The sequence below is a fragment of the Anser anser genome, assembly GCF_964211835.1.
Source record: "Anser anser genome assembly, chromosome: 14".
Lineage (NCBI taxonomy): Eukaryota > Metazoa > Chordata > Aves > Anseriformes > Anatidae > Anser > Anser anser.
Genome location: NC_139735.1, coordinates 13,629,533 through 13,653,135, shown reverse-complemented (window position 1 = coordinate 13,653,135; position 23,603 = coordinate 13,629,533). Strand labels below are relative to the sequence as shown.

Here is a 23,603-nt window from a genome sequence, read left to right as displayed (position 1 = left end):
CTCCTCAGCAACACCGCATCAGGACGACAACCCCAGGGCCACGGCCGATGCTGGCTGCAGGAACTGGAGTGCTGCTGCCCACAAGGCAGCATTCCCCACATGCTGGAAAGTGGTGAGTCAGAGCAGCGGCTTGAGGGAGACTTCAAATACTTCATCAGGTCTGGCAGAAATATTTATACACCTGCATTTTCAAATATGCTCTACTTTCTCACTTTATAAATACAGGGGATCCAGTTGAACACTTGGCCTAACAGAGCCAACATGCCCTTTTTATTTGATGAGCCAGCTGTTTTTCTGGCCTGTTCATATAAACATATTTGTGTGTTGATTTTGCAGTTCATTGGGAAAAAGAAACAGATGACAGGTCATATGTACATTTTTGTTATGTATATAACTACCTCCTAGAAAATTCCCTTCAGTCCATTTACTTGTTTACTCTGCATGAAGGGAAGCAGCACATAAAACACTTCAGAGAAGGCATGGAAGGTGGACCATTAATGCTTTTTCTATGAACAAGCAAAGTCAGTTAGTTCATACAGGTGAGATGTTGAAGTAGGTCTGTTTACAGATCACCATAGGCTGCAATATCATGGGGTATCAGTCCACACCCAGGACAACTGCTCTAGCCTGGACAGTAGCCTCATGCTCACAGATCCATTCCTTTGGTTTTGGCTTCCACATCTGCACTTCCATGTGTGGACTGGTGCTGGCATTGAAGGTTCACATTGGGATTTTCAAGGATCTGAGATAGCCCCTTGTGGCAGTAGGACACAACAGCTGGCTGCTTTGTAGGTTGCTTCAAATGTCTCCTCCTACATGGGTAAATGAGACAAAAACCTACCCACCTATCTCTGGCATTGCACATAGGTGGACAAAATACACGGGCTTGTGCACCTCCCTGCATGGAGGCTCGTCAGGAGCTAATGCAATATGACAATCTTAACCAGCTCACAAAATTATAACGGGATGTCAAGGAATTTATTGCCAAGTCTGAAAAAGAAAAAACATTTCAATATCCTATTATGGTCTCTCCCCAGTCCTACAACCTGCTGAGAACTAGGCTTTAAAATGCTGTACTAGCCAATCCCTGTGAACTTTGACTTCTATTTGGAGGCATTGTTGGTTTTTTATTATTATTATTTCTATTCAGCTATAAATAAGCTGAATTATGGGCCTTTTTGAGGGGGATGTGCATCTGGAACATTGCATGGAAAACCTCAGGTTAATGCTCTGACAGTTTGTCTAGGCAGTAAAAGGTAATTGCATATAACACCACAAAAGTTGTGCAATCCCCCACATAAGGAACTTTGCTTCACACAAATCATTGGAATTAGACAAGGGATAGGATATGCTCCCTGGAAGTGCCAGATTTCATCTTGCCAGTTTTATTCTCTAACCTTACCTTAAGAATGCATTTGTAATATAATGTTTTGCTCTATTTCTATGTGTCTTTGGAGCCAAACTGGAGAAGCTAAAGCACTATAAAATGGTTTGTCCAGGTAAATATTCACATTTCACCAGCCGATTAAAATAGTCACAATATATTTTCACAGCTATCTTCCCCCTCCATTTCATCAGGAACTCCATGCTTTGTGCAGCAGATTAAATTTTAAAGATCTTATTTTCTGTGCATGATTTTATTACCTGATTTCACAGCCAAGCCAAAAGGGAGAAGACAAGTTAACAAAGAAAGCCCATTTCCCAAAAGAAAGGCTTCTATTCTTGATAACATCAGATGTAACAACAGCAATGGATGTGTATAAACCAACATGATAAAGGACTGGAGAAGACTAGCCAAAACAATATTGGTAAGTTATCGTATTTCATTTGAAGTAAAAATAATGCTTTCTGCTTCCTTTGGAATTTTACAAAACATTTTGTTTCCACGCAAGATTTTGAAACAAACATTTGAAAGCTCCCATGCTGCAAGGACAGGATACCTATTTAACATACCTAAAGTCACATGCTCATTACAAGTAAGTAAAGGGTTTCTCACCAGGGTTGAGGGAGACACGCCTGGTCTATATAAATGCTAGGAATTCCTTACAAGCGTGATAAGCAAATAGGGACTCTTTCATTCTCTTTGTCAGAAAGACAACCCTAGTTGGACTGGCACCAAAAATAAGCGAGGAGAACAACCTACTTAATCAACAGTTGAGCCAGGTGGCTGAATATATGCGAGAGAAATGATTTCCATATTGTGTGCCAAGCTCATGTTCTCTGCAGTGGGGCCCCATTTTATGCTGGGAAAGAGTTAGGACTTTGAACCGCAGTGTCATGGGATGCTTTGGGCAGAGAATCGACTGCTGTTGGCTGGAGGTGCTGAGAGACAGTGCTGATCTTGCTGTAGCTCTGAAAATAGATCTGCACCTGTTATTAGCGTCAGCATTGCCATCAAAATCCCATCCAAGGGTGTAAATAACTTACAAATAAGAGAGATTTTGAAAATAGACTCCACTCTTCTTCCCTATCAAGGAAACAACCCAGACAAGCAGTCCAAATCTTTCTGACTACTTAAAAGTCACGACAGAGCCTTACAAGCGTCAGAAAGAAGGAAGCCTAAAACAAACCCCCGCACAATTAAGAACTGTGCAATGAAAGTGTGCAACAAACTACTCCAGATTTGATTTAAAATGTGATCAAAGGTTGAAGTATTGACTTGAACATACCTGAAGAAATACCAGGCCAATTAAAAGAACTTGCATGTGCTGGCTTCTCTGCTCCTCTATTTCCTCGCTCTACCTTGCACATTGGTTCCAGGCTTGCCAAAGCAAAGTGTCTCTTACTGTCTTCCTATTGTACCTGCCACCGAGGATCACTGTTGCAGTTGCATGGGGCTTTTATTCTGTGAATGACAACGTAAGATGGTAATAGAAAATATCATAACTAAAAATTTCAACACCAGCTAATCATTTTTAAGATATTTATTCTGGGGTATGACTTGAACTGCTTGAAACTCAGTAGGTGGATTGCAAAGTGGTTCTGCAACACCTCCAAATTCGTCTTCACACACTGTGATGTCAAAAGGTCATACCAAGTTTTTCCAAAATCTTTTCCCATTAGTTAAAATGGGGACAAAAAAAAAGTCTACTACAGGAGGCAGAGGATCTTTACCCACAGAGAAAGTTAGAGGATATGCATTTGGAAAAGGTTCTTTTTGAAGGTGCTCACAAACTGGTTATAAGCAATAGATTCAGTGATGCAGCTAAGAGAGCTGTGTAATGAACAGGTATGCACATAAGTAATAAAAACTGATCATACAGGGAATATAAACCCAAAGAGAGCAATAGCAACTTCAGTTGTAAATGTCTTTCCTAGTTTTACTCAGCCATAGGCTTGAGGTCACTGCATCACATGCTTTAAATCGTTTTTCATATTGCATGTACAAGAAACACTTCAGTTCACACTAATCTCCACCTCGTACCCAAATTTTCCTGTTTGCTTTCCAGTTTGCTTTCTTCAAGCTCATCCAAAGTAGAGCATGCACCAGCCTGTAAGTGACCTGGACAAGCAGAGGGTCTCAGCTGAGAAGAGTTCTCATGCTGTCACCCCATGTAACAACACACATTTCCTAACGGTAGGGGTTTATTATTAGGAATCAGGCTGAATTTGTGCTGACCTCTCCTCAAAGACGGAGAATTAAGGCCGCTGAGTTGGCACAGGTGACAGTGATAGAGATCACCTCAGAATAAGCTACAATAAGCCTGAGGGCCGTGTCCCCAGTTACCTTCAACTGATGGCCCTGCTGGTCATATGAATGCTGACGCTCTTCTCACACCACACCGCAACACTGGCTGAGCAAAAAGGACACACATCCAGTCCACTAAGTTCTCCCACACAAAAAAATATTGATTTTCCTTAAAAAGGAATATCATCTGGAAGACTGCTCTATCACTGCAGTAACTGAGAAGGGGCATGGCCCAGCATATTTGGATTGTGTCACATGGGACAAGTTAAAAACTCAGCAATGGGCTCTGGAATTGCCAAAATGTCACAGAGGTAGCGGAAGAAGTAAAAGTCTCGCCAGCTCTTGCATGAATGTGTGTTGGCTCTAGCATTCATGCTGGACGTCTTTATGTGGCAACTTGAATTTCCTTATTTCATTGCTCTTGTTTCAGTTATCCGGTCATGGAGTGAAAAAGCAAAACAAAACAAAAGCACCCAATGTACATGATTAATCACTCACGCTGCATAACTCACAGTAAATAGCCAAAGGCTAGTCACGGCAAATAATTCACCAGCACTCTGCAAGCTGAAATACATTTGTATGGAGCGTTCAGCCAGTTCTGACTAGCAGCCTCTTAGAAATGGGTACTTGCAGGAAACTCACCAACAGAAAAAAATATGGTATTTATTACTGGCATCTTTGTCCGTTCTCTTATTGGCCTAATAAAGCAGAATGTGGTGAGGGTGAAGCAGAACATACAAACAAATCATGATATGCTCACCAGAAAACCAATTGGGTACAAGGGACACATTCAACCTGCAAAGATGCTCAAGTTTATTGATTTGTGGGATTCAGACCTCTGAGCAACTACAAGTGGGGCACAATTTTCAAAAGCTTTTCTTAAAGCCAGCCCCTGTACACTGCTCAGATTTTGAAAAGCATGTGAGAGAAAACATAGAACCCTTTTGAACATCCAGCTATCCAACTTGGTCCCTAAATGAGGGCTGAACTTTTGGAAATCACCATTCAAAGCTAAAATCCTGGCTTCAGCCTTGCTATTGTCTCATAGTGGTCATCAGATGCAGGAGAAAAATGAAACCTTGAGGGCGAAAGATCTTATCCAAGATCATCAGTAGAAAGGTCTTGTTTTCTAAATGGGCTTCCCTCCCAGTATACCCCAAGTGGCACATGGCCTGAAACACAGATGGATCAGCACCAGCACATATACAGCTGTAAATAGATCATATATAATGGTGTTTCATTTTGTATTCCCAGCTTGCCAACAGATATTAGGCCATGTGTCTGGTCGTGAGAGAGAGAACTTAAGCCCTGCAATAATAGCTACAAAATTTTCCTTTGTATACGGCTGTGGAAGAAGGGCCCCTAAGCAAGATCAAGGACCTGTTGTGGCTGAATGAAATGATTCATGTAAAGTCATGAACAAGCAGATGAGTATCTGAACTGAACCAGAACCAACATCTCCGAGAGAGGGGAGGCTACCCACAGCCCATACTCACCCTTGCTGCTCAGAAACTCTGCCCCTGCTCCAGCTCTTCCTTGTGATTGGCAAGTTTACCTCACCCTTCGATTGCCATCTGAATTTCTGTTATGACAGAGTTTATATCTAACAAAGGCAGGCTTTCTCTTGTGAAAAGTTACCAGAGAACACACAGAACCCCAAAACACTATTGCTGACGCAAGTCAGATTTCAGGTTAACAGCAGAGAATAAACAAAAAAGACACAGAAAAGAGAAAAGGATAAGGACGCTCTGCTCCGAGTCTGCTCTGCCGCCTCTCTTCGGCATCACTCCTCAAGAAAATGGGCTGCTTTAAGGTTTATTACCAAATACAACCTCTATATTTTCTTTGCCTCTTGCATCCATGCAAAGCAACTATGCACCCCAAAAGAACCACAGCAAACAAGCAAACCAAACAGTTTGGGCAGGTTTTTGTTGTACTTGCTTGATGGTACTTGTCGTGGTGACAAAAAGTCACTGAGCAGCCCAGGGCGCTTTGTTCACACATTTACATCCTGAGGTGGTGTTAAGCAGGACCCCATCACATCTAAAGCACAACACTTCTAGTGCAAAATGCTTGGAGGCTTACTATTTTTCCCAAGAATTACACAAAGTACAAAGTGTGAATAAGCAGGAGGAGCAGGATAGAAGAGGCAAGCCCAGCACAAGCAAGAAGTTCATATTTAAGGACTCAAAACTGCAAATAGCCATATTTTGGGACTGCATCCATCCTAGCAAATACACTGAGAGCAACATTCAAAAGGGCATCTAGTCTATTTTCTTGCCCAGTAATGGGACCGAGAGATTTTCTGCTACAGAAATAATTCCCCTGCTCCCTCTGTCCTGGAACACCTGTCCGCTCACCAACATCTTCCAAAGTAAGCTCATGCAAAAACATGGAAAAACTGATCAAGCACAAAGCATTATGAGGAGGGAATGTGAGCAAGCACATGCTTGCACATAACATAACATTAGCTCAGGCACCTGGTAACCCCGTGCCTGTGACAGTCCATTTCTGCAGCAAACCAGACCCTGTAAATATGGCTCTGAAGGAAAGGTGAATTCATTCTTCAGCGTCGCTATTTGCCTTGCTGGTCATGCAGGGCTAATTTTGGTATGCTTTCATTGCTGCTCTTGCCCTGAATATATGATTTTTTTCTCAACTCCGTTCCAATTTTCTTTCCTAACCCTGTCAAGACAACCAGCGCAGGCATTTACGGCCTTTCCGTTCTCTGAAATGTGATCTTTAGCAAAGCAAAGTTTGACCTCTCTTGCCTTTCAGGCCAGTATAGCTCTCTCTTAAGACATCACTAGCAGTGGGCACACAGTAGCTTTTTCACAGAGCAGTAAGGATGCTGCTGAATGAAAAGAAAACATTTTTGCAAGGCGAACAATGCAGCCCCCCCCCCCCCAAACCTGCGCCTTTACCACATTTCCGGATGGATTGCTAGGTGTGACCCAAACTCAGAGCTGGGAGGAAGTGGGGACCAGCGCATCTCCAGCAAGCAAGGGACTCAAACTGCAGCTCAGGGTCTCTCACATAGCCTTTTTTTTATCTCCTCCCCCAAAAGAAATAAATACACGGGTACCTCAGTACCAGGGTTTGCCCTGGCACTCTGCTTAACCACATGCTTGCCTAAAAAATCCCACAGGAACACAACTACTTCCACACTGATCCTTTTCCAAGTCCTGCTCATAATTAAACTCTCTAGCATAAGATCATCATCTCCTAAGGTCCTTTCCCAGCCTCCTACTCCAGCAACAAGCCCCATAGCTTTGGCAAATATATGAAATAGTGCAGCTAAACTAGCTACTTGGCAGCTACATGCTGCTGTCCCTTGCTCCTTGAGTTGGTTCATATTTCCACCAAGCCTTTCCCATACTTGGGAAGATGCTGAGCAGCACACTGCCCTGTCTTCTCCAGTTCTCTCCCAGACCCAGACAATTTGTTCTTCCTCAGCTTTACTAGAAAATTTAAAAGATTTTGTTGTGTGTTGAGGATGGGATCCGGAAGCACATCTGTGTGTCATCATCTCCTTCCTCACAGTGCCTGCCTAGACTCTCCTGAGCACTTTTCATTTGTTTGGGCATTTCATTTGTGAATTTGTGAAGTTTTGTTGGTTTTTGACACCAGCAGTATGAAGAAAAAAAACTAAATAAATACAACATGGGGGTACACGTAGAGTGCATCAGCTTTGTTGTAAATGCAGAACTGAAATATCCAGTAACTCCAACTCCAATAACTCCATGATGACCATGTCCAAAGGAAAGCCCTGCTGTACACAAGGCTGGCACAGAGGTTAAAGCAGTACCCTGATCTGGCCACGGACTTTCTGCAAGATGTAAACTACCTTTTCTCCTCCGTGCTACAGCTCCTTAGCAATGGACAGGGACAGTGCTTCCTCTCTTGCATCCTTTTTTGGCCTCACCTGTTTAGAAAAATGTGGTATTTCAGGTAAGCATATACAGCATTTGTTCCATTTTCTAGATACCACAAATCAATTCTTCCTAAGGTAAAAGATTTGAGTCCACAGCTTTGCTCAGACAGATCAGAAAACTCAAGCTAAAAGTCTGGAATGAACTCACCGACTGAAGCTATGTAAACCAGCATGTCAAGACAGCAGGAAGTCTTTGGAGGGTGGTAAAATTATTTTTTTTTTCCCAAGCAAAACATTTTATTAATTTGATAACCACCGGCATTTTATTTTGACATCAACTAGGATTCCAATCTAGATAATGGGAAATGGCAGCTTTCTGTTAAAAGCTGAGGGATTTTTTTTATTATTATTTTTTATATATAACAACTTTCAAATAGTTTGGAAGTATTTGCTCCATTTTTGATGGAGAGTTTCACCTATAAGCACCATACACTGGTATGTGTTTTTAAAAATATTTCCATATGCTAAAGGAATGCAAATGGTTGCCAAAGAAAGTGGCTGTTACAGCAGCAGGCTAGGGCTGTTTTTAAAGGAAAAACTGCTGCAGAAACGAGGTATCCACAGAGGTGCACTAAAGCAACACTAACTGCAGTGACCTTGAGATGACCTAGACCTCCTCATATTACAAAAATGAAAAGGGAGTTAGAAAATCTGAGGCCAATTAGACGCTTTTTTTTCCTGGAGACATGATGAAATTTCCTGAAACAAAAACTTTAGCAAATTCTATAAAATACTTCTAGCTTTGGTGGAAAAATAAATTATTGCCTTTTTATCTCCTCATTCCTGAGGCACAGAACTGGCCCACTTCTGTTTGTGCAGATGGATTGGAGGGAAAACACCCAGAGAAGGGCCAAGTGGTGAGATTCTTGGCACGAGCAACTAAGTGTGAAGTTATTCTCAGGGCTGCCTATTTGTTATTGCAGCAGGAATCATTAAGATTATATGGAAAGATATTGTCTGGGAAAAAGTGTGAAGTAAGGATTATGTGTCCTGAAACGCAATTAGCGAGCAAAGCATTGTCTGTCCTGGACAGGACCTCTTGGGAGCAGCAATAGGGAGGAAGCGGCACGCAGGTGGCTCCCAGGACACGCAGATTTACTCCTCAAGCACATCCACGGAGCAGGCCTAGAAGCAGGAGCCATCACTGCTCTGAAGAAGGTTGTCTCTTCACTGCCCTCCAGTGCTTCATATTCGTTTGTATCCATCTCAGCGGATGCTCGCTGATAAAATGCAGTTTCCAGGGAGTTCAAGGCCCCATGTTTTGTGGGCAATCACTCCTATCACTGTTGGTGAGCAGAAGCAGATCCTGGAGGAGAGTCTGGTGTTCAGCCGCTTCCCCTCATCACAGCCAAGCAGAGGTGGGTGATGGCTCAGCCTCCTGTTGGTAAGTCCCACACCTGGCGAAGGCTCACGATTTGGGACAGCCTTTCCCCCCATGGAAGAAACTACTGTTAGACGCTCTCAGGGAAAGGCACAACTCTGCCTGGCCTGCGCAGGCTGCTGCCCGCAGTGCCTGGACACTGAGGCAGTGGCCACATGGCTGGGAAGAGACCTCCCTTCCAGCAGAGCCGTGCTCTGGGCTCACAGCTGAAGTCAGTTCAACTGTTCAGAGGGCATCTCCTCCCCAGGGAGGCACATTGGCAGGGCCAGGAGTGCTGGTTCAACTCCACACAGCCCAGAGCACAAGCTCTGATGCACAGTTCAAGGACAACACTGTCATATCTGTCACCACTTCCCAGCACCATCATCCCTGCTAACACCACCAAGGCTGAAGTAGCTTTCTCCACCCTTCCCTTGCTCACTCCCTCATTCCAGCTCATTCGCTGAGGAAAAAATAGCCCTCAACAGCACAGTGTGGGTCTTGCACCTTGCTGTCCATGTAGCTAGAGCTGAGATGCAGCTTCTGAAATAAAGTTCCCAGTAAGGGACAGGTGCCATGAAGACCATGAACCCCATGCTCTCAAAGCCACTCTCCACATTCTGTATGGGTAAAGCCACAAGAGCAGAGGGGTGGTCTGCATGGGCGTCCATTGCTACCTTCACCCAGGGGGTGCTGAGTGAGGTCCACATTGGTATTGCTAAAAAAAAAAAGTCCAGGTCTAGGACTGTGACTAGAGGGGCTGCAAAGAGGGACAGGAACACCCCTTGCATGGGTTTCATGCCAAGAAGCACCGGTTTGGGAATTAGGGAGTACAAACGGGCCTTGGCAGATCTCACCTAGACCACACAGCAAGACCATGCCCATCTACACCTGCACCACTCTGCACAACTGAGGGTCCACATGCAAAAACAGTCATTTTGTATCCCACCCAAATGGGAAGCTGTTTGGGGCAACAGCACCCTGGCCACTTCCCTACATCTCTCTTCCTCAGTCAGCATGATCTCATTCAAGAGGGAAATGTTTGTGTTTCAGTCCAAATGCTGGTGGTTTGGACTTTTCCTTTCACAGCTTGAGTCTCGTTGCATTTGCTGTAAACTGTGACAGGGGCTTGCATGCTAGCCAGGAGCATGTGTGGAAATAAACGGATGCCTACAAGCACTGGGAAGGGACCGGCAGAATGTCTTTGTGTATCGCTTGCCAAACCAGTTTGGGGGATTTGGAGTCAATGGTGCGTAGGGCTAATACTCTAAATGTCTTTTCTCAATCAATTCCCCCATGCCACCTCTAAGGAGCCACTGAACCACAAACATATTGCAGAGGGAACAGTGCAGACATGCAAAACTAGTTAGAGACATCACCTTTGGACCTGCAAGATCATGGGGTTCATCTGCTGGTGAGAAGCTTCATTGTGCTGATACCAGAAATCCCACAAACAGGAACCTGCATTCCTCTGACACGAGAGGACTTCCTTGCCAGAAGGGCTGCTTCAGGTTCAGAGCAGCAACTATTGGTAGAAAAAATGATGCAGGTATAGAGGGTGGTCAAACTCCAAACCTTTCCAGATGCAGCTGCAACTAAATACTGTTACCACAGTGCTGGAGGTGCTCAGATGAAGCAGTATTAGCTAATTATTAAAGACAACAAAAAGCAGCCCTTTTTAATGCCTAATCAGGTACATCCAAATATGTTGTGCAGAGATGCATAAAAACCATTGGAAGTTCTGTGGGATCTCTCTTTGGTTCAGTTGTAATTTTGACTTGTTAAATTACTATTTAGAATATTTTTTTAAATGAAAATGTGCTAAGGACTAAATAGCAGTAGGACTTTCATAGCAGTGTTCTTTCCTGGTTTGTATGCCATTAACTAACTTGCATCCAGTTTCAGTAACAAAGAGCATAGCACAAACAGTTGTAAAGTATCCAGGGAAAAGCTGGAGCTTGGATAAATCAATGAATGCTCCAAGGCCACCCAACTGCAAGGCAGTGGCTACAGGAACACGAGGTCCAACGCTACCCAGGGCCGCAATAAAACCTGCCACTGACACAAAGCACAGCAGTTCCCTCAGCAGGCCGGGCCTGGATCACAAGAAAACCCCATCAGGCTGCGACAGAGCAACCAAAATGCACCTTTAGCATTCCCAAGGGATGAGTCAGTGGGGTTTTAAACTTCACTGATGATTGCAGCCTGTTTCAACGGTGCTCTGAGCGACGCAGCTTGCGTCTGGCATGTGGCACACCACATACACGGGAGGGCCGCGGTCCTGCAGGCTAGGCCTAGCCTAGCATTTTTAGAGGAAGCACTGCTGGAGGTGGGGAGAAGAATATCTTCACCAGACTTATTCTTTGCATTATACCTGGAGTAGTGACCACAACACCCCCCTGCTCCTGGTGCTGGGCATCCCCCGGCTCTCGGGGCAGCGCAGGGGAAGACCCGCGGCCTGCATGGCCATGCTTTACCCACCCCGTCAGGAGTTCCACGCCACCAGTGACGCTGTGTTGCTTAACTCAGGCTGGAAGCTTTTGGCTGTCAGAAACCCGTAGTCCAGACCGCTACACACCTTAAAAATAAGGACTAGCGCCTTGATCTTGATCCAATGGGATGTTGTGGTTGGTGCTGTAAAAATACAGATGCTGAGGGCATGAATCTGGACTCACTCTCCTGGAGAAGTGCTGAGAACTCAATCCTGTAACGTGCTTTCCACATTAACCAGAGGGCTCCCATGGGAAACTCAGCCTCTCTCAGGACTAGGCTTGAAGGTGCACGAAGGCACTGGCTCCACTGATTCCAGGATTTCCTTCCAGATGAAGGATTTAAATTCTGAAATCTCTTTTTTCAGCTTTTTTTTTTTTTAATACATGATGATTTCACCAACTGTATTAGAGAAACATATTTCCCAGAAGTTCCTGCATATCCTTAGCAACAGATTAATTACAAAGATATTAAAAAACAATTAGAGAGAAAAAAAAAACAGAAGACTATTTTGAATTCTTTTGTGACCTTTTTCCCCCTATTACTCTTCACCTGCAGGAAACAAGTGAGCATGGCTGGTAGTACAGGAAGGCCCAGGCAGTGACCACTGGAGCATCTTCCAGTGGATGCAGGTAAAATGGGACCCAGACCAACATCATGCGGCACACATGAAGCCTTACCTAGAGAAGGCAAAAAAACATCCCCGCAAATCCCAGGGGCAGCTTGACAGGGAGTAACTGCTGCAAGGGTTCACTCTGCTAAGAGCTAGAGACAGAGAACAAGCCTTGTGGCTGCTTGCCACAGCACTCCCCAAAGAAATTGCGTAACAACACTAACAGCCATGTGGGACTTCTAAAACAGTCTGTTCTGTCATTTACAAAAGCACAAGCGTTCACAGCAGCTTCTTTCCCACTTCTTTTGAGCGTCAGCTTGCTTATTTGAAAGACAAACAAGTACACATGCCCGTGAAACCCTAAGGAGACTCAATTACTCTAGCCCTTTTTCTCTTTTTTTTTTTTAAGTCATGAACACATCCTTCAAAAACATTCACGTTTGCAAGTTTTAATAAACTGGCACGAAGGACTGTTCAGATTCCCAAACTGCAGCAGCCACATCTTACCACCGCAAGCCTGGGGAAGGCAGCTGCCAGTCACGGCTGGGACCTGCAAATCTCCTGCTCCTGTTCAAAACAGAGCTGCTCAGAGCCCACCAAAACCACAGCTAAGTGCTTGCTTTCCAGAGATGCCCTAGAGAAGTTTATCAAATTTAAGAAGTTTATCAAATTAAAACAAAATCCAAGGCAAAAGAGCACAAATAATTGAACAGAAAGAAGGTAAATCTCATGGCAGGAGGAGAGAGAACCCTGAAAAACATGTGACGTAGAATGGCAGTGTGGTAAACAAACCAATGCAACCCTGCAAAGACAAAGACAATACTTCCCGGGCTTGAACTTCTTCCAGTCTCTCTCCTCCAAAGCACTTGTGTTATTGCCCCCAGCACAGGTTAAAGCACCGGGAGCCAAGTCTGTTCCTGCTGACAGCTCCCACGGGGACACTGCCCACCACATCGTGTGCTCGGGGCAGCCCCTGGCTGCCCAGGGCTTTGTCCATGGCAGATCAGCAGCACACAGCACAGGGCTGGGGCACGCTGCAGCCAGGCACAACGCTCCTCCTTCTTGTTCATCAAATTTGGTTCTGAGCAAGACTTCAGCATTATCCTCAGCTCAGGGATAATCCCATATCCCCAGCACTGAATTCCCATCCTGCTGCACCCCCAACTCTGCAAAGCAGAGGCATGGGATAACCGTGCTGCTGCTCAGCCACTCCTGCTGGGAGGTGCCACTGGCTCCAGCGGAGGCTCTGCGTCAGGTCAGAGGCTTTGCTGGGGGGATGCATCAGCTCCCGAGCAGCCTTTGCTACCACCACGGCTCTGTGGGCACCCTGTGATCTCCTCCAACCAAAACTGCAAGCACCACCTCTTCACCCATTGCCCTCCCAGCCCATCTGGCAAAGCTAAAGCCCCAGGTCTCCAGCCCGGCTGCTCCCCAACACGGAAGTCTGTCTCAGTGGAAGACGTACAGAAAAAAAGTGAACTTCTCTTCTGAGTATGTTTGGAAATTAAAAAATAAAACCTTCAAAAGATTGCTTCAAAGGAAAAAAGGAGGAAAAGAAAATAGAAGATTTTAGGCTGTGGAAAAAAAGTAGTCAAGAGATACAAACGCATCTCACTTTATTTGCACTGTGCCTTGCCAAGGAAAAGATGAAAATGCAATTCTTTAAATTGTTCAGACAAGGAAAGCTGTTTCTACTTCAGACTGAGACCTGTCTGCAGATTTTTAAAAAAAAAAAAAGGGCCACCCAGTCGGGGCTGACTTACCACACTGGCTAGCAGGAGGCTTGGGTGCAGCTTTTGGTGCTTGGCAGAGCAGCGGCCTCGTGTGCGCTCCCAGAGGAGAGGGAAGTCACTCACTTCAGGCATCCCTGCACCGACACGTTTTGCACGAGCGTGCTGGAGCTGAGCAACGTCCGCCTGTGCGGCGGATCCACAAACACATGGTGGGAACATTTCGCAGCTTGTTCTCCGCGTCCAGAGGCAAAACATCTCCCAGGAGCAGGAGTTCGCTCCCATCCATCTTCTTCCTCCTGCTGGCACACACAGTCACTGCTATTTGTGGAGCCTTTCCAGCAAGTACCTAGAATAAACCTCCAAAAATATACATCCCTCTCACTTCTCCGGAAGGGAAAATTGCTGTTTCCTATCTCCCTGGGGGCCTTTGCCTTGTGGAAGCAGCTGCTTGCATTGCAGCTGCCTCCTGTGGGCAGGGTAAAGGCAGAGCCAACAGCACCCATCTCATCTGCCCAGGTGAGGTGGTAGGTGCCAAGCATGGGGATCCACCACTCCGTGCTGTGGCCACTATAGTGGCAGAGCCACGCTGCTGTCCCCAGGAGGCCATGGAAGAGTTTGGCCAGGTAATTTTGCTGTTTGAAGGGACGAGAGGGATCTGGTAAGGAGGTAGCACTTGGCTGGTAGCAAAGGCATGGCGTAGGCACAGGCAGAGACAAAAGGGACAGGCGCTTGGAAAAGAGGCAGGAAACCTCCCACTCACTGTACAGACAGGAAAAAGGGCAGGGTAAGAGGCTCCTGGATGCAATTAACAGCCCCATGCAGCTGCTGGAAGCACCCACATTTGGGAACCAGCTAAAATCATCACCAGATGCAGGTCTGGACTGCAGGTCCCTGTCCCCTGTAGCCTCCCAAGCCCTCAGTGCACATCATTTGCGCCAGTGCTCAGCTCCAGCCTTTCCATTGCCACCCCAAGGCCGCTTCAGGTCCACCTTAGCAGCCACATCCACGTCCCGCCTGTCGTGAAGGGGCTGGGGTGAAACAAAGCCTCACCCCCAGCAGCTCCAGTGTGTGGGCCTTGGGAGGCAGCGGCCGTGGGCTGCCCCCTCCCTCCCCAGCACCACCACTGCCCTGAGCTACCCCTTGCCTTAGCACCTCAGCAATGGTTTCCATCTGATGCCCAGAACAATTCTGAAAGCTTCCCTCAAATCACACACAAATAACAGACCTAAGTTTCCCCTCTAGGAGCTGGGCCATGTCGAACTGCAATTTTGGGAGGACAAACACCGCCAGCCCCCGCTGCGTTCCCTGCTGGGATTTCAGCACCACAGCCTCCTGCTCTTCGGTAGGTTTGGCATTACTCATTTTTAATCTATCATCTGCCACTTTCTGTTCTCTGTGAAGAAGAATGGAACATCCAACCCTTCTCACGGGGGTGTAAGCCCATTTCCGAGCCTGCAGCCAGGAAGAGCCTCCCGAGCTGCACGAACCCAGCAGCTCCTCAGGAGGGAGGTTTCCCAGCCCATTCTCTCAGACAAACTTACCTGTGTCCCTCCCAGGCCCCGAGCTGCTGGTGGACATTTGCACAGGAGACCAAGAGCGCCGCAGGTCCCCGGGGGAAGGGGTTGGCAGAAGGCACCGTTTCCTGCATTGGGAGGATCTTGGGAAAAGAGAATCCTGGGAAGCAGGGCCTCAATACACACTGGGAAGACAATTCTTCATAATGAGAGCCCCCCCTTTTATTGCTGAGTGACACCACATGGCACCAGAGATCCCTTTGGTCGGTTTGGGTCAGGTGCCCTGGTGATGTCCCCTCCCTTGCCCACCCCCGGCCTGCTGGCTCTGGGGGCTCGGAGGCAGTTTTGACGCAGTGCCAGCAGTGCTCAGCCACAGACACAACGCTGGCGTGGTACCAACGCTGTCCTAGCTCCCAGCGCAGAGCCCAGCGCTGTGTGGGTTCACTGCACCCCAGGCAGCCCCCTCCCCCTGCTCGGGTGGCTCCAGCAGCCCTGCAGCACCCCTCCAGCCGGGGGCATTGCAGCAGGGGCTGGGTGGGCACACAGCTGGCTCACAGCACCGAGCCTCCACCATCACAAATAGGGTGCTGTGAAACCCGAAAAACCTTCAGGTCAGCCTCCAACTTGGAACCTGTCTCACTCAAGCAGCAAGGAGGACGTAAGCACCCAACGCTCAGCTCCTGCTCTCCCTTCCCTAAATCCAGGGCCAGTCAGGGTGACCCCCTGCATCCCCCTGCAACCTCTCCCAGGCTCTGCCTGCACACCTGAGCAACTGCCTGGACACACACAAACCCCTGGGCTCTGAAAGTTGCAGCTCCTCAACCCAAAGGGTGGGCTTAAACCAGCAAAACTCTGAATGTGAGAACTCAAAAATAGGAACAAGTGAGAAAACAGCCACTGAAGCCCTGCCTGGGAAGCACATTTCACCCACACAGAGGAGGGCTCCAAGGGAAGTTCCCTTCTACACACCAAAGGAAACCTGCTCTAAGCTGACCCAAATCATTTTGCTCTTCCTTCCAAGCCCAGGGAGCAAGCAGGCTCATCCCTGCTCTCATCCCTGCTCCCTGAAACTGCAGAGGGATAAGATCTGGTAATTCTTTTGACCTAGGAAGGTTTTGTAATGCTTCCCGCACACGTTTGCACGCTTAGCTGTACAACTTCAGGAAGAAATGCCAAAAAAAAAAACATTCCAGGTGCTTCCTTAATTCAGTCCACAAGATGACAGATCCTTCCAAAAGGGTTATTTGTAAGAGGGCAAGTACTTCCAGGGTCACCTCGCTGCTGATAATCAATTCCTGCTCTGTTACAAGTAGCATTTTTGCAGCTATTACCCTGCACTATATCCGCTGACCTGCTGTAGCATAAAAGCTACAGAAATGGCACTGAGACAACGTGAAATAAAATATCTTGAGAAGGGAGAAGAGAGACCACCCAGAGATGGTGGGCCATGCTGAACACCACCAGGTCCCATCACTCAGCCAGGCTGTGAGCACCAGGGCTCCAGGCAGTAAGTGGGACAGCAAGGCGCAGAGCTTGGCAGTTAACCTTGGAGGCAATCCTTAGCTTTAACGATATTTTTAAGAAAACCTTTGGTTAGCAAAATTTCCTTACAACAGCTGAGGACAAGGTCATACCTGTGGTAAGCAGGCAGCTTAAGGAGCTGTTCATCCATACATATCCCAAAAGATCCGTTCCAGAGGCACGTGCTATTTACCCTCCAGCTTACACGTCAGGAACTGGAGAGGCTTCAGGACAGGCCTGTTACAGTCACACCAGCCCCTTTTCCTTCCCTGAGCCTGACTAAAAGCTCCCAGCTCCAGACTAGCAAAGAGGTTTGGTGCCTGCCCAGTATTTGCTGCAGGACAGTGCTGGGCAGCATCCACCCACCCCTGATCCAGCAAAGAGCAAGCACCTGAAACTCGTTAGCTGTAATTGCTGCCATCCCGGGTAGGTGATGACCCACAGCAGGAGATCTGGCACAATCAGGCTCTGGAGAAATATGACCACAGTCATGCAGGACAGGAAAGCAAGGTGTTCCTTTGCATCCAAGTGCTCTCCGCACACACTGTTCCCTTCCAGTTATTATATCTGTGCAAAGTTTCCCCCTGGGTAACCACCACCCTCCTTCCCCAAGTCCAGGCAGCGCTGCTCACGCTCCCCACTTGGATCTTCTGCATCTCACAGCTGCTCAGAAAAAAAAAAAACTTCTGGAAATGGTGAGAAGCAGAGGTAAATGAAGAGCAGACATCTGTGAAGGAAAAAAAAAAAAACAACACACTGCAGCAGAGAGTCAGCAAAGTCAAGCAGAAAACTCAGGCCTGGAGTGCTCAGCTCTGTACCTGCCAAGGAGAAAGCTCTGGGCTGGACAGTTTATAGTATCAGGCCCAAACATCTCTTGCTCAGCCTAAAAACACATCTCACCGCTCACTCTCCCACCACATTCTTGAACCAGGCTTTCCACTGATTAATTTGACTGAAGTGCATTTGTACCCAACGAAGCACATCAACATGGCTCTGACCTTGAAAGCCAGCCCAGGCTGAGCTGGATCTCTTTAACAGGAGCCTTTTCTGCAGGCAATAAGTTTGTTGCGAAGCTGCTATCTCACAGTGACAGCAGAGGAAAAGCCCAGGGCAACCTTCCTGCACGCAACATGCAACAGCAGCCACAAGCGGCCACCTCATGGCAGCGGGGGGTTACCAGAGGCAGGGGATCCACTGACAACTCTTGCCATGAAGTCACAACTGAAGCCTTGCTTCAGATGGGACTTTTAAAAGACTCACACAAGTTATTTGTAGTTACCTGTCAAGCACTTGCCTCTCCAATCCTCTTCACAAACTATGCTCATGCTTTGCTGAATCAAGGAAACTCATTACTGCTCAGAAGAAACTAAGCACAAATTAGGACACAGCTGGCTACCTTACAGGATAAGAACACAGCTGCCCCCACAAACACAGGGCACTGAAGGACATTACACACACACCCATTGCCTCACTTCTAAGCACAAACCTTTCCATCACCTGGTTACAGCTAGCAGCAGCCTGGGGTCCCTCATCCCCTGGGAGCATCGAGTCACAGCACGCAGCAAAACCATCTGCTGGTGTAACGTGATCAGACAACGAGCAGGGTAAAACCCAATTCTCCTGTATATTTAACAGCCACGGCTCCCTCAGACCTTGAAATCTGAGAATACTCAACAGCCTCTTAACCGTGCCCAGATGGCCCCAGGTTCGCTCTGCTCACCTGGTGCTTGCAGGCTGGTTGGCAGCAGCACAGCTGCATCGTGCCCAGCAGTGCACCCCACCCAGCCCCCACCCAGCTTTGGGCAAGAGAGAAAAGTCAAAAGGGGGCCCCAAACTCTGGGAGGATGAATGTGAGCACCCAGCAGAGGAGCTTCAACCTCACTGCAAAGCTCTCCAGTGGGAATTAACAGAGACTGTTAAGAATATTAAGAATACAACTTGAAAAAAAAATAAAAATCTGAAGCCCACCCAGGTGAGATGGATTTTAAATTTGATCTCAGTTTCTACTCCAGATTTTCACATGGCTCTTATGGATAACGATATTCAGAAAGACATCCACAAGGGCTTTAAATAGTTTGATGAGGCTTCACTTTCTACAATGCACTTCTAGCAGAAAAATACATGAAGATTTCACTTGTTTTCCTCTCAATGAAGTGCAGCTAGTCTGAACAAAAGTGAGTTTTCTTTGAAATTATCCAGTGTCAGATTAGGCCAAGAAGAATAAAAGTTACCTACAGAGAGGAATTTTGAATACTGAATTTGCTAATACTTAGCCAGAACTTGCTTCATATTCTTAGCAGTGTTTATAGTACCTTTAAAAACATTTCAGGTAAGCACATCCAACTTACACCTTACCAAAAGTAACACTTCCAACAGAAGATCACTGGTGAGCCCCACGGTAGGCACACAAAGTCAACCCAGTTACCAAAGATGCCCAAAGCCACAACAATTTAACACAAAGCGTGCCTGTGAACGGGTTTGGCCACCACACCGCCCCCATTCCTGTACCTTGACAAACCAGGAAGATCCCAGCCAGACCCCTCATGCTAACAGGACGAGGCAGCACCACGAGATCTGCACGATAAATCACTTCTGCTCGGCCTGTTCAGAACTGAAGTGTCAGAACTCATAACCAAGCAGCAGCAACGATGATTTCTCAAATTCTTTAAAAGCAAAGCTTGCTCACAAATAAAACTGACAATACCAGGGGACAGAAGTAATACCAAAAACGTTTAGCCTTTTATGTTACTGATGTGATGCCACAGAACACATCAGGGATATTTTTATTGTGGTTGTCTAACATAAGATCTTTGAAGGACTTACGCACCCTAGTCACTGCACATTAGCAAAAGAAAATCCAAGAGAAGCAGTTTTTCTGAAGACAGCTAGCATCAGAAGACCCTTTATCTGCACAGGGCTCAGGGCATGAATTGCTTTAGCAGCCCAGGAAATGGGTAATATTTTAAAAAGTCTATCTGCATTCTTGATAAAATAATTCTTGTGATGTTTCTGCTGATGCACGGAACAGAAGTGCTGCAAAGCAAAGCAGAGAAGTTTCTCCAAGATCGGTGAACTAGCTCGGTGCAGTTTTTCACCGTGTCCATACATTAACTAATGCATGATACCACCATTTAGCTAGATGACGTTACTGATCCATTTATTTGACAAATTAAGTTCAAACTTTTTTTTATTAAGCACATTCCACGGTACAAAGCTTTAGATCATGAACGATATCTGTACAATTTAACAGTTTCAATAAGCTGTTCATACACCAACTTTCCAAACAGATAATTGGCAAACATAATTACAAGTTAGAATTAGACTATCCCAGTGCTTTGAAACATTAATATAGCAGTAATGTACAGTTGCTCATTTATGTTAGCAAAACAAAGTCCAGAGTGCAGCCAGGATCACTACCATTAATCCCAGGAGTCAAGTTCCTTGGGTGCCAATCACAAAAGTCCACTGCTATGTTACACAAAGCACAAAGAAGTTTAGACCGCATGTTCAAATACCATTATCTCCCAAGGAAAAACAGGAATTTAAGTCTTACACATGCATTTAAAAAAGGACTCCATTTTTCAGAAACAAATACCTTTTTCTTCAGGGCTGCGACAGATTTTCTTTTTAAACAGTTTAATATTAAAGCTATTAGATGAGAAGGGTAAAGTAAGACACTTTCACAAACTACTGTCAAGCTTACCAAAAAGTGATCTTATGGACGCTTAGGAGCGTGTTTTTAACCTTCTGTACTTCATCACGTTCGGTCATCTTGATGAAATAAATATCATCGTAGTAACACGTAAATGGGAGTTAAACTTAACTTAAACACTGATCCCAACACCTCTCTCAATGTGAAGAGGAAAAAACCTTGAGTTGCACTTCTGTAACGTTTCAGTAATGTCTTGATGAATGCTTTCTCTGAACTTGTCTGACACAGAAATGCTGCATCTAACCATAGCTGTTCTGCTGGTAAGCTCAGGATCGATCCCTCGGCAATCTGACATCCCTCAGCCTTTCTGATTGTAAAAGGGAAAAATTCAAACCCAAGAAAGTGCTGCCAGAGGACAAAAATACACGACATACAATGATCAAAGGAATGACAATACATTTCTGTGCCAACACACATCTTCCCCAGGAAAACAGGTGTATTTCACGCTGAGTTTGACTGAAGCATTAAAGAAAAGCCACCAACAGGCATAGTCACACATGGTTAATGGAGATAAAATACTCAAATTCGCATTTGTCCATGTCTTACTCTGACATAAGAAAAATGCAGTAGCGTTTATACGACCACATAAATTAGAGGGGAGACTATGACAATGTAAGAAACTACCGAGGTTTCCAAATCAAAGCATGCTAACAAAGAGAAACCATGACCAGGACATTGCAATATGGTTACAGCTGATAGCCACAGGTAAGAGAACTAGCATGGTAATCAGAACATTGACCTGAAGGGACCTCCAATCCACCGTAAGGAAGTGTTACAAATCAAACATAAATAAATTTAACTTTGGCCCATGGCACCTTCTCCATTGAGCAGACCAACTAATGCTAAAGAAGGACATCAGCAGGCAGTCGTGAGAACCTACTGGTGTTAAAAGAAAGACATCCGTAAATACTGCGGCACAAAATTAAGATACAGAACATAAATTAAACATTTTTTAATTTTTAAAAAGTTTAGAAATTACATTTTAAAATATGTAGTTCCCATTAAAAAAAATCCTAATGAATACTGAAAACCTCCTTTTGCAGAGAAAATTTCTAGGTAACTCATATTAACCCCTACAGTGCCAGTAGTTAGAACATCCTGCTGCCAAGTGCTACCACATTTTGTATTAGTGTGTAGTGTCAGGAAATCCTGACTCCTAGCACCCGGAGGTTACACTGTTATGTACATTATATCTACATGCTTATACAGTATTTGAAATGAGGCAAGCACACATGGAAAGGTTTTACTATACCAAACATTAGGAAGCATAGGACGGCTGTAGTACAGAGCACAGTTAAAAGGAAACGACAGTGCTATACAACTAGTTTAGATAACCTAGCCTGAATTACAGGTAATTTTTAATTTAAAAGAAATTATTGGTGCAGAAACAAGTAAACTGTAATCCAAAAATATTACTGAGCAATTCAGAAATATTTCTAAGAGTCCAACGTACACTCCTATCAAACAAAACAGGCTCTGAATCTGTCATGAGATTAAAGTCTAAAGGACAATGGTGACTTTGAAAGCAAAGCTCTGTACATTCTGGGTATGTGTTTGGCACCCAAATTTCATTGGAGAATGTTTTTTTTATTTAAAGTCAGACAAAAGTGCAAAGCAATATAAATTAGGTCAAGTCCTTTCTTGACTTCTGATCTATTTCTGAAAAACAAGCCATCTGAGTTCAGGTTCTACGGACAATTTACATGTGAAGCTTTGGATTTCTCATTGCAGGGAAGGATAGGCTTCTGAAATTCATCTACTCCAAGTCAGTGAATTTGCAGTAAATTCAAAGACGACCACTGAGCAGGAAAGAGTAAGAAATTTAGATATAGATTTGTGCTGCTTTGCATCTACACAGCATCTAGAACCAATTCTGACTTTAGATGTCGATCAACATCTTCAGGCATGTAGTAGCCAAAATCCAGTAGTTCAAGACTGTGAAACCCTGAAAAAGACAAAAGACAAGCTGAACTGGCAGAACACAAGTGTCCAAAAGCAACATTTGAAGACATCTGGAGAAGGTTAGGCACATACCACCACTTGTACACCAGGCTGAAACTACAGGAACAAAATACCTGCAGGGAGCACACCACTCACCTTGACACATTCAGGGGGCACTCGCCTTTAAATAGTTCATTGTGCTACAAATACTTCCCTCAAAGACAAACACTTCCCCAGGACACTGCCCTCATAACTGAATTCAGAGCATATTCTGCAAAAAGCAAGATTCTCAACGGCCCACGTTCTTGAGTGGGAGGTCCCTTCTGGTTGGCACTTTTCTTACACGTCTGGTTGGGGACCAACAGGTGAGCCATACGCTAACCTTGCTCAATGCCACCCACTTCACTGAAACAGCGGCCTACAGCAGCTGAACTTTCTTCTCCTCCATGCTGCAGAGGAGCATGGTTTGCACTGATACAAAGTTCAGTTCTTCCCGTACACGGGATTTTAAGACAACAGACAAAGTCAAGTAGTGCTACGTTTTGTTTACGTTGTTGAGTCACGTGATTCTTACAAGCTTGGAGACCGAATTCTTAGCATAATTAAATCTGAACTTCAATTTTACTTGCCACTTTCCCAAAATCATTTTTGTGGACTACGGCGAACTACCCTGCTCTGGTACAGAAATTCCCATGAAAAGCTAAAACATCTTTAGGCACTTCCCCCTTGACTTCCCTTCCCCCTAGCCCAAGGCCTAGTGCTTAATATAAGAATATTAGACTATCATATGGTAACAATTTTTATCATGTTACAATAAACAACAGGAATTCAACAGAAAGCAATAAAACTCTTGCAGCCAACTGCCAGGACTGTCAAAAATGATCCGCTTTGAAGAGGCATAACATTGCAAGCCTTGTAAAAAAAAGCAAGGGCATAGGGCTGTTTCAAAATTCAGAAAACTATAATGTTTGAAAGAATATAAAACTGTTTCATTAAATGTCATAATGAAATATTAGCTGTTTGACCATAATTGTATGTAGATTTATGTTTTGTGGATTCTGAATTCAGACAAACCTGTCATAAAGTGACATCACAGC

At 45.3% G+C, this 23,603-nt stretch overlaps 2 protein-coding genes across 10 annotated transcripts in view; both read right to left on the bottom strand.

Moving 5' to 3' along the window:
- The window catches only part of LOC310881383 (uncharacterized protein), a 289,311-nt gene extending 270,678 nt beyond the window's left edge, over positions 1 to 18,633 (bottom strand). For all 6 annotated transcript variants that reach the window (XR_014572326.1, XR_014572327.1, XR_014572328.1 and 3 more), the window contains exons 1-4: positions 16,967 to 18,633; positions 15,360 to 15,475; positions 13,849 to 14,117; positions 2,670 to 2,845 (exon numbers count right to left, since the gene is read on the bottom strand). The gene's annotated coding sequence lies outside the window, so the exon portion shown is untranslated. The remainder of the gene's footprint in view (positions 1 to 2,669; positions 2,846 to 13,848; positions 14,118 to 15,359; positions 15,476 to 16,966) is intronic.
- Positions 18,634 to 20,022: 1,389 nt separating this feature from the next.
- FBXW11 (F-box and WD repeat domain containing 11) overlaps positions 20,023 to 23,603 on the bottom strand; it is a 75,574-nt gene continuing 71,993 nt past the window's right edge. For all 4 annotated transcript variants that reach the window (XM_083798690.1, XM_083798689.1, XM_083798691.1 and 1 more), the window contains one exon: positions 20,023 to 22,510. The gene's annotated coding sequence lies outside the window, so the exon portion shown is untranslated. The remainder of the gene's footprint in view (positions 22,511 to 23,603) is intronic.